Consider the following 16,450-nt stretch of genomic DNA (forward strand, 5'->3'; position numbering starts at 1 on the left):
ATTACAAGCGTGCGACACCACGCCCGGCTTTTACCATAATTTTTAAAATCCCCCCAAAAGATGTAATCACTTCTGAGACATTAATATTTTATATGACAAAGGACAAAAAAAGGGAAATGTGATTAAAGGAAACTAGAAAAAACAAGAAAATACCAAAAAAATAAAAGTATATAGATTCAAAAAGTTAAAGGTGATTTAAAAGAAATTAGGTGAACATTTGTTCTGATTTGGCTTTAAACAAAGAGCTCTATTCCGTCAGGAAATTATTGAGATAGTTTACATTTCTTTTCATACTAAGTCTTGAAATCCAGAATGTATTTTGCCTTTATATCAAATCTATAGCCAGGCATGGTAGTGCACACCTGTAGTGCCAGTACTCAGGAGGCTGAGACAGGAGGATCACAGGTTCGCAGCCAGCCTTAGCAACTTAGTGAAACCCTCTGAATTTTAGTAAGATGCTGCTTCAAAATAAAAAATAAAATGAGGCTGAGGTTGTAGCTTATAGGTAGAATGTCCCTGGGTTGAATCCCTAATACCACACACCAAAAAAATTACATCTAAATTTGGACAAGCTTCAGCTGAAAGGCTGAATAGCCCCACAGGTGCCTGGTGGCTAGAGTATTAGACAACATAGGTCTGTCACTCTCTGATTGGCAGTAAGAAGCTAGAAGAGAGCTGGGCATGGTGGTGCATGCTTGTAATCCTAGTATGTGGGAAGCTGAGACAGGAGGATCACAGGTTCACAGTTGGCCTTTAGCAACTCAGTAAGGCACTCTGTAATTTAGTGAGACCTTGGTTCAAAATAAAGAATAAAATGGGGCTGTAAGTATGCCTCAAAGGCAGAATGCCCCTGGGTTCAATCTCCAGTCACTAACATACATATATACACACACACACAAACACACACACAAGGAGAACCACCACCTAGCAGAAATTCTTTAAACCAAGTGGCATGATCAGATTTGGTGTTAGGATGTTAAGGGTGCTGGTGATGTGAGAAGTAGACTGGAGAGGAAGAACGGAGGGCTGGGAGCTTGGATGATCATTACAGGTCCCAAGGCAGAACAGAGGAATGAATCGTGGAAAAGACAGAAGAATGATGTCACCGGTGTGTGGCACACTTGTTCCGTGTCGGGCATAGTGTTGAGCCCCTGAGCTTGAGGCTTCCATCTCCATATAGAGAGGAGGAACTGGAGACCGAAGCCACAAGCACCTTGCCCAGGATTCCAGAGCTCGAATCAGGCCTGGTCTAGCTCCAGAGCTTAAATCCTTAACCGTTAGAGGCATCTTATAAGGACAGACAAGGGGTCAGATTAGAAACAATGTCCTTAGAATTTTAGGTCTGGGTGGCAAGTAGATGAGGGAAAGAACAGGTGGACTGTGTATGAGGTGCAGAAGTGGTCTGGAGAGCTCTGCTTGGGAGTCTGCATGGATGGTGCTATGGTGTGGATGTTTGTGTCCCTCCCAAATCCATCTGTTAAGATCCTAGTGCCCTGGGTGATGTGCTGGAGGTGGGGCTTTGGGGGAAGTTATTAGGTCACAGGGACAGAGTCCTAGTGAGCGGGGTTAGCATCCTCTCAGAGAGCCCAGAGGCTCCTTCCTTTCTTCAGCCATATGAGGACACAGAGATTGCGGCTGTCTGTGAGGCAGCAGACCCTCACCAGACACAGGATCTGCCAGCAACTTGGTCTTGGACGTCCCTACTTCCAGAACTGTGAGAAAGACATTTCTGTTGTTTATTAGAAGCCACTCAATCTGTCATTTTTAACAGCCCAAATTGGCTAAGACCGGTGGTGAGAAGTTAGATAAAGATCTAGGACAGAACTTGGTAGCTGGATTATTTTCATTTGCATGTTTTGATTCTTGGAGGGGTAATTGCCAAGGTCAGAGGAGGCAGAATTACTGTGTAGATTTTTCAAAGCTTCGGAGCTATCAGTGCAGTTGGAAGCGATAGACTTGGCAGGTATGTCAAGGGCTGGCAAGGGCACCATGGCAGTCAATGAGGTACCAAAGATCCTAGAGATCCGGAGAGGCTTATAGGATCCCCCTTGAGCTCCAGGGTCCTGAGAGCCTCTGAGGCTCAGAGGAAAGCTGTGGACGAGGAGTTGTTGCAAAGCGCCACTTGACTGGTGACCTTGGGGTGAGTAGCGGAGCCCAGCGTGAGGCGGCAAGGACAGTGCAGTAGAGGTGACTGAGCAAGGGCGCTCAGGAAGCAGGATGGTGCCTTGCTGGCCCTGGCTGCAGTAGAGTGGGGTGGCGAGGCCAGTTGATGGGAGATTTTCTATATTTTTATGAGAGTTAAGTGGCATTTTAAGTAAAATCAGATGAAATTTTATTTTCTAATGACAAACTGACACATAATATTAAAGCAGCCCTTTTGTTTATAAACAGATAAACACATATAACTTCTACCAAATTTATTATAGTAGGCACATCATACCAATTTTCAAAATATGGCATCAAGAGAAATTCTCGCCAGGAGTGATGGAATCCTAGTACTTGGAAGGCTGAGACTGGAGAATCACAGGTTTGAGACCCTGATTCAAAACAACAACAAATAAAAGATCTGGAGGTATAGCCCACAGGTAAAATCGCCCTTAGGTTCAATCTCCAGTACCACAAATAAGAGAGACAGAGAGGTTGGGGGGGGGGGGAGATTGATTGATTGAGACCGCTAGAAACTTTTTATGTAGGCTCCTGAAATCTCATGGAATGAAGTGAATGTGTTGCTTTGCCATGGCAGTCAGCCCTCCACCAGCACTGTCCTGGGTCTCCCAGTGAGTGCACAGGTGTGCCCGTGCACATCACTCCTGGACTGTATGTAGGGGGAGGGTTGAGATGGAAATATGTGAACTTCATTCCTGATTTTAAGATGGTCCTGAACAGTGGATTTTTTTTTTTTTTTTTTTTTTTTTTTTTTGCACTAGCACAGCCGTTCTATTTTGTGACTTGGACTGACTTTCCTCCTTTCTAGCCTGGAGAAGTGTCACACGTTGAAGCCTATTTCTCCTCCATCCCCTGGGCTCTGAGGTTTCTCAAAGGCAGCAAGGCACCCCTAGCAACTTCCTAAAGTACCACCTCCTGGCTATTAACATCTCTGTCTACTGCCCCCAGGATAATAACACAAACTTTACTGTGATCCTAAAGAGATGCAAAACCAGAGCTTGTCTGCGGCCGTGAGAAGTCAGACATGTAAAGGAACTCTACCTGGTTTTCTACCAGGAAAATTAGGGATACGTACTCCCTAAGGACCTCTTCCCCAACCCCACTAGCCTCTCCCTTTCTTACTTGTAAAAACCCGCACACTTCTGGGAATGTGCCAACATTTTTCCATTTTGCGCATTTATTTTATAACACATGACACGTTCCTATTGTTGAGAATTTATTTTTTATTTTTTTTATTTTTTGGTGGTACTGGGGGTGGGACCCAGAGGCTTTCTACCTCCGGGCTATACTCCCAGACCTTTTTTATATTTTATTTGGAAACAGGGTCTCACTAAGTTGCTGAGAGCCTTACTAAGTAGCTGAGGTTGGCTTCGAACCTGCGCGATCCTCCTGTCTCAGCCTCCCAAGCTGGGGGATTACAAGCGTGTGCCACCATGCCCAGTTTATTGTTGAGAATTTAGAAGGGTCCACAGGAAAAGTCTTCCTTCAAATTCATCTCCATGCTCTTCCTCCCCAAAAACAAACACTATTACCAATTTTTTGTATTTTTTCTAAAGGTTCATAGTTTTCCTTTTGCACTTTGATTTTTTTTAAAAAGCCAACATATATCAAAATATCTTGATTAATTCATAGCATTATAGAAAGTACATCTTTGTTCTTTTCCACAAGTACATATTATTCCATTGTAGAGATGTGCCATAATTTATTTGACTGTCTCTTGGTGGACATTTAGGTTATTTCTAGTTCCTTCCTATTGCAATGCTGATAGTGGATTACCTTACATTACTTTACACAGGCTACATTCCTACATGCAGAATTGCAGAATCGAAGGGAATGAACATGTGTCATTTCTTAGAAGGTCTTAGTTTTCAGTAGAAATTTTTACCAATTTTCACTCCTGCAAGCAGTGGGTGAGAGTGCCTCTTTCTATAAACTTTGGCCAGCTCAACATATTATCAAATGTTCAAGCTTTTTTCCCAAGTAAGTGAAGAAAACCAGAACAGTTTTAACTGGCAGTTTTCTTACTCTCAGTGCAGTAGGGCATCGTGTGTGGAAGATCTCGCTGGGCTTCTTCATGAGGCCATTGAAGAGATGCATCAGTGGAGACTGAGCCCAGGAGGAGGAGGGGCTCCCCACCCGCAGGGCCAGCCAGAGAATTCTTTTTTTTTTTTCAGTGGATGTTCTTCAGCAGTTCCAGCAAGCTCACCAGCCTGCAAGCTATTCAGCCTGTAAACTATCTGGCCCACACTGGAAGAGTTCAATTAAAACAAAACAAATGTAATTTCAGAAGTAAAAACCACATCCAGGACAACCCATTTATATTGCTTTTTAATTTTTTTAGTTTTAAATTTAATAAAGTAATTTACTTTGCTATTAGAACAAAATGTAGGATGCAAGGACATTCTGAAGGAACAAGTTAAACTTTGAAGGGAGCTGTCTTGCTGCTCCAAGTCGCAGCGAGCACTCCGCTTCCCCAGGCCCCGTCTCACCCAGCCCCACTTTGTGTGGTTTGCTCTGGCTTTGAGCAGGTTGGGCAAAAACCAGAGGCTTTTCATTGGGAACACTGGCATGGCATGGCCTCTTTCTCATTAGCAGTCTGACCCATTCATCTCCTGAAACACTCGTGGCCAGACCAGCTCAATCTGTTTTGTTCCTTAGAAAGGGACTTCTTTCTAAGCAGTAGATTTGCGTGTGTGTGTGTGTGTGTGTGTGTGTGTGTGTGTGTGTGTGTGTGTGTGTTTTACTGGAGACTGAACCTAGGAGTGTTCTTCTCTAAGCTATGCCCTTACCCCACCCTTCCTTCCTTCCTTCCTTCCTTCCTTCCTTCCTTCCTTCCTTCCTTCCTTTCTCCCTTCTTCCCTCCCTCCCTCCTTCCCTCCTTCCCTCCCTCCTCCTCTCCCCTTTTGTCTTCCTTTCTTAGATAAGGTCTTGCTACTTTTTTTTTAAGGTCTTGTTACTTTGCTGAGAATCTCACTAAGTAGCTGAGGCTGGTTTTTTTTTTTTTTTTTTTTTTTTTTTTGGTGGTACTGAGGTTCCTGGAGGCCCTTCTACCTCCGGGCTACACTCTCAGACCTATTTTTACATTTTTATTTGGAAACAGGGTCTCCTAAGCCAGCGTGCATGGTTGGCTTCAAACCTACACGATCCTCCTGTCTCTGCCTCCCAAGTGCGGGGATTACAAGCGTGCGCCACCATGCCCGGCCTGAGGCTGGTCTTGAACCTGCAATCTTCCTGTCTTAGCCTCCCATTCCTGGGATTACAGGTATGTGCCATCATGCTCAGTTGGCCTTTGCTTTTTGAATGATACTTCTAGATTCAAACCTGTCTTGGTTGATGGCAACATCCTTTATTGCTTAAGTCAAAACCTTGGAGTCAGCCCTGATTTCTGTGGATACAACATTCCCACCCTCCACACTTTAAGAAATCTTCTTAGCCAGGTGTGGTGGCACACATTTGTAATCCCAGTACTTGGAAGACTGAGACAAGAGGAGCTCAGGTTCAAAGCCAGCTTCAGCAACTTGTGAGGCCCTCAGTAACCTAGTGAGACCCTGTTTCCAAATAAGAAATAAAATCAGGCTGGGGGTGTAGCTTGGAGGTAGAATGCCTCTAGGTTTAAAACTCACTCTCTCTCTCTCTCTCTCTCTGAATGTGTGTGTGTGTGTGTGTGTGTGTGTGTGTGTGTGTGTGTGTGTGTGTATCTCCAGAGTCTAGCCACTTCATGTTACTCCACCTCTCCCATCCTGATCCAAGCCTATGGTCATCTGCTTGGATTTGTATTTGCTGCCACAGCCTCCCGGTAGATTTCCCTGTGTGTCCACTGACTTCTATGGTCTGTTCTCCACACAGCCTGCTTATCCACGTCACAGGATACAAGTCAAGCCATGCCAGACTTCTGCTCAGAGTCCTCCCTTGGCACCACCTGACTCGGAGATATTTACACCATCACAGCAGCCCGGTCTTGCGCTTTCCTCTCTCTGCTGCTGCCACGCAGCCCTGTGCTTCTCTTCTGTGCTTTGAATGGGCCAGGCACATTCCCATCTCAAGAGCGTAGCCCCAGCTGGCCCCTGTGCCTGCAGCGCTCCCTATGTGTCTAGACAGTCACTTCCACCACCGCTGCCCTCTCCGCTCCAGGGTCCTGGTTCAGTGAGGCCTCTCCCGCCTACCACACTCTTCCTGCCCTTCCCTGCTTTATTTTTTTTCCATTTTCGCTAACACATGCTTTCCTTTACTAATGTATTTATTTATTGTCTTTCTCCCTTCAAAGTTGAATGTATATTCCAGGAAAACAGAGTTTTAGCTCTCTCATCTTTCCTGTGTTTTAGCACCTGGGGCAGTGGCTGGCACATGATAGGCACTTAGTAAACATCTGTCTGAATGAATTAACTGTCTTTTTCTCCACTGTCCTTGTTTCTCGAATTCTGCCAAACCTCTCCTGAAACAAGCAGGCGTATTACAGTGCTGGGCTGGTGGTGAGCGAGGATCGTGTTTTCCTGGGGAGTCTCCCATTACTCGTAATCTGGCCTCACTTGGGAAGCAGTATTTATGAAAAATTAAATATGAGCCGGACATGGTGGTGCACGCTCGTAATCCCAGTACTTGGGAGGCTGAGACAGGAGGATTGTGGGCTCAAGGCCAGCCTCAGCTACTTAGGCCCTCTGGAACTTAGTGCAACCCTGTTTCAAAATAAAGAAGAAAAACTAGGAGTGGGGTATAGCTCAAAGGTAGATGCCCCTGGGTTCAATCCCCTGTACCTCAGGAAAAAAAATATACGACACAAGACACTCTCTAAAGTATGTGACAAGTACACTCAGACTACGTTTCGAGAAGTAGACTTACTTTGGGTACCACTGGAGAGGGCAGAGGACGGCGGTGGGAGTGGAATGGTGCTGTGGGTGCAGTCACAGAGCAGGGCTGAGGGTGGCCGGCCTGGGGGAGAAGGCATGTAGGCGACACACGAATCCTCCTTTCAAATGTTGACAACAGTGTCTGTAGAAAAATCAGTATTCTTTTCAGTACATCTACAACTGTCTCCTCATTTCCCTCTACCTCATCAGAAGCAAATTCAGCTTTTGTGGTATTGGCACATTAAGGGACCCTCCTAAGAAAAAATGTAAGCATAAAGAGTCCAAGGAGAAAATTATGAAAATATAAAGTGACGGATAGAGCCAGATATAATGGTACATGTCTGGAATCCCAGTACTTGAGAGCCTGAGACAAAGAATCACAGTTTTGAGGCTAGCCTCAGCAATGTAGCAAGGATCTCAACAACCCAGTGAGGACCTGTTTTAAAAGAAAATGTTAAAAAGGGGGGGGGGCGCTGAGGTGTATCTCAGAATGGTTAGAATGCCACCAAAAAAGAAAATTGAGTATGGGCTTTGGGTAGTGCCCATAAAGGGAGGTCCCAAAGCTTCGTGTGCATTAGCTGTGCAGCAACAAGGCGTATTTTTGCTCACACTCTGGACACGACAGGTTGCCTATTGTGGGCTTTTTTTTTTTTTTTCTGTAGGTCTGGGGTTGAACCCAGCCTCATGCCAGGCTATTTAAAGGTTTCACCGCTGAGCTACTTCCCCACTCCTTGTTCTCCCTTTAGGACCCAGGTGAGTAGAGTAGTCACCATCTGGAACGTTGTCAGTGCCAGGCTTGAGAGGAGACAGTGAGGAGACTCAGCACACACTTTCTCCGAAAACTGTCCCCCAGAGCTGGCACCATTACTCACCTTTAACTCCTTATACCTAACTTCAGGCTGACTGGAAAATCCAGTGTGTGGAGGAGAGCAAGTCCTGGAGTGCTGGTGAAAAGCTTAACGACCACAGATAGTAGTTTCTTGATTCCAGATCTGGCAAGCATTTAGCAAGTGTAACCTCCAGAAGGGTAATCTTGTGGGTCTGCTTACTACAAGGCACCATTTCTCAAGCATTTTTTCAGTGTCGGCAGAAGTAAGGCTCCCTATCTTTGGAGATGTTCAAGCATAGGTTGTCTTGACCCCCCGGCAGTCACACTTTCAAGGTAGTTAGTTCATGCAGAGGTGGGCGACTGAAATACATGCTCTCTCAAGTCCCTTTAATTCTGAGGCCTCTGTATTTATATCATAACCACCTTGCTGAGCTTGAAAGAGCAGAAATTAGTGTTCTCTTTAGAGGTGATAAGATCTGACTGGAGCAGGCTATTTTTGTCGGTGACTTGACAAAAAAAAGTGAGCATTGTTCAAGAGGGAAAAACAAGTAGATCACTCTAGCCCTGAGCCCGCAGCCAAGTGGTGATTACTAGTCGCAGAAAGAACTGTGACCCTGAAGCATGCAGAGGGCAAAACTAGGCCAGCTTTGGGCCTGACCATGCTTTAACATCTGAGGATTTGGGGTTGGAAATAGACTTGAATTCTTGCTAGCTCCTTTCTTTGTTTTCAGTAGAAATCTGACTGTTCCAACCAGCAGATCCACCACACTGCCAAGGTCCTGCCCACACACATTCCTGAAGAGTGATGGCTTCCCTTGTGTTCTTTTTGTTAGAGATTCCTACTGTCTAACCGTGGTCTGATCAACTCAGCTTCACTGTAACCATGTTCTCTCTCCAGACTAAGAGTAAACAATATGGCCCTCTTCTGACAGCGTCAATATATTATAAATATTAAGGATCATAATAGCCTTGCCATGCCTTTTTAATTACAAAAACATAAGAAGAAAGAAGGAAAAAGCAACACTGGATTAATTCAGCCTATAAAATATTTGAGCCCTCTGTGGGAAGATAACATAAAAATTATTAAAAGAAGTGGATCTATTGTTTAGGCACATATTCAAAGGGAATGTAGCCTAAAAGAGAATAGAAAGCTGGGAGTGGTGGAACACTCCTGTAATCCCAGTACTTGGAGGCTGAGACAGGTGGATCACATGTTTGACACCAGCTGCAGCAAAATTGCTAGACTTTCAGCAACCTAGCTCACCATTTCAAAAATAAAAAATAAAAAACAGCTGGGGTTGTAGCTTGAAGGTAGGATGCCCCTGGGTTCAATCCCCAGTACCACCACCAGAGAGAGGGAGGGAGGGAGAAGGAGAGAAAGAATATGAATAAAAATGAATGGGAGTGTGTGTGTGTGTGTCTTACTTGGGATGGAACCCCAGGGGATTCTACCTCTGAACTATATCCTCAGCCCTTTTTATTCTTTTCTATTTTAAAACAGGGTTTCACTAAGTTGCTGAGGCTGACCAAGAACCTGCAATGCTCCTGTCTCAGCCTCCCAAGACTGGGATGACAAGCGTGCGCCACCACGCCTAGCTGAGAGTAGGATTTAGATTTAGCGTCTCTGGCTGTTCATGGTTCTGATGTGTGACCAGTCCTGTCACTTCCCCTTCCAGGGGCAGCAGTGGCCCTCTGGGAGGCCATGGCAGGAGAGAGTGATGTAAAAGTACTCTGCAGGCTGCGATGCGCATTGTGTGGTGGAACTGAAGTGAACTGGGTTTTCAGAATAGTCATGGAAACTTCCCAGAAAGCCAGTCAGTGTATTTAGGGTTGACTTAGGCAGCCTTGGGTGGCTGTAGCTGATGATCCTGGGCAAAGTTAGAGTTTTCCAAGGAAGGAAAGAAAATTTTAAGTAAGAAACATTTTGGAAATATAAGATTCAAACTGCCTTTATGATGCAGGCTTTCAGTTTTATTTAGTGCAAGATGTGTGTGTTCTTATTATGAAAACATGAATATACATAGAAGTAGAATGAAGCAGCCCAGTCCAACTTGAACAACTCAGTTCATGGTCACATCTGTTTTATCTATTTCCACCTGCCCCTACTTTTTTCGCATGGGCCTTTTCTCTAATAAATCCCTTAAGACAAATATTATACCCATGAATATTTTAGTGTGTCTCACCAACTGATTAGGACTTCTGTTTGTAACATAACTAAATCACCATCATCACACCTAGCAATATTAAAAGTGATTCCTTAATGTCGCTTAACGCCCGGTTATGATAGATGGCTTTAAAATGTGGCCTCCATCAACCCTGCTCCTCCCTCCATGGGAGTTTAGCTTTTCCCATGAAGGTGGGGGCTGTTCCCCCTCCCTTAATCAGGACTGGATGCCTAATTTGTTTTGACTAGTAAACAAAAAGTCCAAAGGGACACTGCCAATTTGAGGCCAAGCCTTTAAGATCACTGGCAGCTTTTGCTTCCTCTCATGGAAGTCGTCCATCATGTAAGAAGTTGAATGACAGCCAGGTGTGGTGGCACATGCCTGTAATCCCAGTACTTGGGAGGCCAAGATAGGAAGCTCACAGGTTCAAGGACACTTCAGCAAGTAGCAAGACTCTCATCAGCCTAGTGAGACTCTGTTTCCAAAAACTAAAATAAAATAGGTCTGAGAGTATAGCTCAGAGGCAGAATGTCCCTGGGTTCAATCCCCAGAAATACACACACACACACACACACACACACACACACACACACACACACACTTGAATCACACTGGATATGGCAGCATGACTGTAATCCCAGTACTTGGGAGGCTGAAGTAGGAAGATCACAAGTTCGAGGACAGCCTCAGCAACTTAGACTATCAGCAGCCTAGCAAAATTCTGTTAAAAAAAAAACACACACACACACATAGAAATGGCTAGGGTTCTAGCTCAGAGGTTGAATGCTCCTGTACCAATGCTCAGCACCAAAAATAAAATAACAAATATCAAAGGAACTAAAAACTGCAGTTGTAAAATTTCATAGGAATAAATACAAGAACAATTACACTGAAGAAAGAGATTGCTACTATAGCTTTTATTAAATAGTGCTTAAAATGCAAACTACTTCTTACTTGCATTTCAGTGACTTCTGTCCTATGACATATAAAAGTAATAAAAACTTTCTTTCATTATCTCACATGTCAATAGAATTTCATCTTTTTCATTTGAAGGAACGATGATTAAACACATAGAAACTTTCAAAGCTGGGCATGGTAGTATACGCCTGTAATCCCAAGTGCTTGGGTGTCTGAGACAGGTTCAAGGACAGCTTCAGCAAGTAGTGAGACTCATCAACCTAGCAACCTGTTTCAAAATAAAAATAAAATAGGCTCAGAAGTAAAATGCCCCTGGATTCATTCCCCAGTACCACACACACACACACACGCACGCACACACGCATGCACGCACACACGCACGCACGGACAATAATAATTTTTAAAAAGAAAATTTTAAGCTTCTGTTGTTTTAAAGTACATTTGGATTTTATTATTAACTCATAATTCAGAAAGCTACCCTTTTATTTTATTTATTTATTTTTTTTGCGGGTCTAGGGATGAAACCCAGGGGTATTTGGCCTCTGAGCTACACCCCCTGCCTAATTTTTTATTCCTTATTTTGAAACAGGGTCTCACTGAGTTGCAAAGGGCCTCACTAAGTAGCTGAGGCTGTCTGCAAACTGCGATTCTCTGGTCTCAGCCTCCCAAATGCTGGGATTACAAGCGTGCGCCACCACGCCTGGCGAGGCAGCTACCTTTTTATTATGTCTTTGTCTTTGGGGACTTCAGAGATGAATTAATACACTTAGCATCTATTGTCATGTGTGTTGTAGGTTTTTGTTTGTGAGTGTGTTGACTGCGTTAGGACCCCTACTTACATAAAGAGGCATCCAGTCGTCCAGATTCTATGTCCCTCCAATGGAGGTGTTTGGTCATTTCTTCCTTTTCTCAAACAACATTTGCTTTTCTAAGAAGCAGTTACTTTCTTTTTTAATGCTCTTTGTACAAATTGAAATGTTTTCTAGCAAAAGCAGGTTACTTCTCTCTGGGTATTACTATATTCATCTTAGCTCTCTAAATAGACATAGTAAATTTATTTTAGGTGTTGGAATGAATATGCCAAGTACAGTGATAAAGAATAAGTGCCATATTTTTGAAGACCTAATTTTAATTATTTTTGGTTGAGAAGGAAGTGTTATAGCCTGGGCAAGCCTCCTTGCTTCTCTAAGAAAAAGGAACATCCTGTTCTCAGTACTGATTTCCACAGAAGAAAGCACAAGGAGCAGAGATTTGGAGCACGTCCTTTGATGTTTACAGCTCTCACAGACACCCGGAGCTGATTCAGTGCAGGATCTACCAGATCTCAGTGGCATTTTTTGTGGAAATAGAAAAAAAATTAAAATTCATATGGAATCTCAAAGAACTCTTAATAGCCAAAAAAAAAAAAGTCTTTGGAAAGAAAAGCAGTGCTGGAGGCTTGACACTTTCTGATTTCAGAACACATTTCAAAGATGTAGTAATCTACCAGCACGACACAGGCATACAGACAGATATATGAACCAATGGCACACTGCAGGGCGCAGAAACAACCTCCGTAGATGGCTAAGTGATCTTCAGTGAAGAAGGCCAGGACCACACAGTGGGGAAAGGAGAGTCCTTTCCACAAAGTCTTGGGAGAACTGGATACTCCCATGCGAAAGAATCAGATTAGATTCATACTTACTCCATATACAAAAGTGAATCCAAATGGACCTAAATGTGAGACCTGAAAAACACAAAGTTCCTAGGAGAAAACATAGAGGGGAAACTTGGTGGCATTGGACTGGGCATGAATTTCTTGGATGTGCTGCCGGAAGCACACACGACAGAGGCAGAAGTAGCATGGCCCTCCCTCCAGCTCTCCTGGCAGAGCAAGCCATGCATTTGTTTCAGTCTCCGGCCTTGGGCTTGACTTAGGAAATGGCGCGTTTCCACACAGTGATGCCTCATCTGTCAGACCTGCTCCAGGAACGTCTTCTGGACAAATGCTTTTCTAGATAACTGGATCTTTACCCCTGCTTTTAATAGATGCCCTTTTAAAAATGTATGACAAAGAAGCCTAAACACGCCAGTGGGTCATGTTGCTAAAAATAGTCACAGTAAGGCTCTAGGTGTTGCATATATGGATGGACGCTGTAAAATGCTTTCAATGTTTTTTGTATGTTTGATATTTTTCCCAGTAAATGCTGGGGAGAAAAATATGACTTTGGGGGTCATGAAGCCCTTATTCCAACAGTGTTGCAATTAGTCGGAAAACTGTGTGGAGTGGTTGCGCTTCTGGCTTCTGCTGGCTTCTTACCCAGTCTCCGCTCCTCCTAGCTGTGTGCCCATCAGGCAGTTACTACACTTCTCTGAGCCATCTGTTTCTTGACTTTGTTTGTTTGTGGTGCTGGGGATTAAACCCAGGAGCATTCTACCTCCGAGCTACACCCCCAGCCCAATTTTTTTATTCTTTATTTTGAAGCAGGGTCTCACTAAGTTACAGAGGGCCTCACTAAGTAGCTGAGGCTGGCTGAGAACCTGGATCGTCCTGTCTCAGCTTCTCAAGTACTGGGATTACAAACGTGCGACGCCACATTCAGCTCTTTCTTGACTTTAAAGTGGGACTCTTGGGTGTGTTGTGAGAGTGAAATGAGAGAATGCATGTAAAAGTATTTCCTAGAATATAGACGCCGGGTATATGTGGGCTGTTGCTGTCACTGCCGCCACCACTGCTCTCTTGTCATCTATACTAAGTGGCTAGCATCGTCATTGGCCATTTATTGGAATAATAATTAGTCTGATTAGAGATTTGATTTTGAATGACACTGGGACTATTTCTGGAAATCAAATCCATTTTCATGTTGACCGTGTCTCAGCCTTAGTAAATAAAATGCTGGGGACATAATTTACTTGCTCCTCCTCAGCACAGAGGGCAGTCTGGCCCTGCCTGCGTGTTCATGCTGTAGAGCTGCCCCGTGCTCACCTGCTCCTGCTCCTGCTCCTGCTGGCTCCAGGCTTCTGGTGAGCTTGCACTGTCTTTCTTCATGGAGGCGCTTCCCTTCCCTCCGCCCATGAGTCTGCTGTCTCTCCTGCTCTCCTGACAAACCCTACGACCACAGGCTGCTGTTCAGTGGCCCCAGCCCGGGGTGGGGGTGAATGTCACCACCATGGGTCCCAAAGCATCACAAAAAGGTGTCGTCTGTACTGCAGCCTTAGAGTTTGGGCCACAATTTCCTCTACACCTGGGCACTGTAACTCTCTACCCTCTATCTTTCTTGGCTTCAGTGTTCCCACAGCAGTTTTTAATATATCCATAGGCCAACGTGGTGGCACAGGCTTGTAATCCCAGTACTTGAGAGGATGAGACAGGAGAATCGCAAGTTTGCTGCTAGCTTCAGCCACTTGTGAGGCCCTCTGCAACTTAGTGAGACCCTGTCTCAAGTGAAGAAAAACTAGGACTGGGGGTGTAGCTCAGAGGTAGAATGCCTGTGGGCTCCATCCCTAACACCTCCCCATACACACACACACACACACACACACACACACACACACACACACACACACACATATTACAGGGTTATGTAACTATCCCCACAGACTAACTTTAGGACATTTTTATCACCTCAGTAAAAGACCTCATACCCCTTAATGTTATTCCCCATTTTCCCCTCCCTTAAGCTCATGGCAACTACTGGCCTGCCTCCTGCCTCCTGCCTCCTGCCTCCATGGATTTGCCTATTTTGGACATTGCACATAGATGGAATTGTGCAGTGTGTGACATTTCGCATCTGCCTTCTTTCACTTGGGGTAATATTTTCAGGTTCATCCATCTTGCAGCATGTATCAAAACTTCATTCTTAAGCCGGGCATGGTGGCGCAGGCTTGTAATCCCAGCATTTGGGAGGCTGAGACTGGAGGATCGTGGTTCACACGCAGACAGCCTCAGTACTTAGTGAGCCCCTCCGCAACTTAGTGAGACCCTGTTTTAAAATAAATAATAAAAAAACAGGGCAGGTAGTGTAGCTCGGAGGTCAAATGCCCCTGGGTTCCATCCCTAGACCAGCAAAACAAAACAAAACAAAACTTCATTCTTTTTTTTTTTTTTTTTTTTTTTTTTTTTTTTTTTTTTTGGTGGTACTGGGGTTCCTGGAAGCCCTTCTACCTCCGGGCTACACTCCCACGGGCTACACTCCCAGACCTATTTTTTAACTTTATGTGGAAACAGGGTCTCTTAAGCCAGCGAGGCTGGCTCCGAACCAGCGCGATCCTCCTGTCTCAGCCTCCCAAGCGCGGGGATTACAAGCGTGCGCCACCACGCCCGGCTAACTTCATTCTTTTTTATGACTAAATAATATTCTATTAAATTGATATATCACATATTTATCCATTTAGCAATTCATAGGCACTTTGGTTGTTTCCAGTGTGTGTGTGTGTGTGTGTGTGTGTGTGTGTGTGTGTGTTACTGGGGATGAAACCCAGGGGCCCTCTACCTCTGGGCTACACTCCTAGACCTGTTTTATATTTTATTTGGAAACAGAGTCTCACTAAGTTGCTGAGAGCCTCACTAAGTAGCTGAGGCTGGCTTCAAACCAGCACAATCCTCCTGTCTCAGCCTCCCAAGCGCTGGGATTACAAGCGTGCGCCACCATAACCAGCTTCTCCATTTTTATTATTACTGTTAATACTACTACTACGAACATTTGTGTGGAAGTATTTGTGTAGACGTGCTTACATCATTATGTTAATACTGGTGATAATTTTATTGTAATATTAGATTATGAGTCTTCATTATAGCATTATAATGTACTGCAAAAAAAGGTGGTAATGATGATTATAGTGTTATGTTAATACAGGAATCATAGAAGCACTTGTATCTCATGAAAAAATTATTAGTAGTTATTTTACATGCAGAAAGTCAGTCCTGCAGCTATTGAAATAAATTTCAAACAGCTAAAAGATATAATAGTTTTTTTAAGAAACAATAAAAGCAGAAAATAACAATGAAAAGTAAATTCTGCATAACCCAAGGTCACATGTAGCATGCATACCCAGGGTGAGGGGACTTTGAGTTGCTGCACCCAGTGAACCCACAGTGAATGGCTGGGCCACAAACTGGGCCTGTGGATATTGGATCCTCCAACCTTTGGCTGCATCTGATGACAGTGGTTCCAGGTACAGTCAGTAACTGTACAGCGACCCCTTTCCTGTGGCCTGGAACATGGGGGGCAGGGCAGGGCAAGGCCCTCACAGCAGCCAGCCTCCCCAGCCCTCCCTGCTGCCAGCGACTGCAGCTCTGGGCTCTGAACGTGGCCCGGGGAGACAAAGTGGCAGCGGCGTGCTCTACGTGGGAAGGCTATGAAAAGAAACCTTGTTGGCCCAAACATTTAAACAAGCATTACACTGGGTCTTTTGTACTCACTCTGACATGGTCAGAACTCATTTGGAAGTCCCAAAGAGGATGTTTTTGTTTCTAAAACTGAGCTACTTAATGCAAGGGTATAGGGGAAAGAAACTAGAAAACATCACTGGTCTGTCAAGTGGCACTG

This window comes from Muscardinus avellanarius (genome assembly GCF_963383645.1).
Source record: "Muscardinus avellanarius genome assembly, chromosome: 19".
Lineage (NCBI taxonomy): Eukaryota > Metazoa > Chordata > Mammalia > Rodentia > Gliridae > Muscardinus > Muscardinus avellanarius.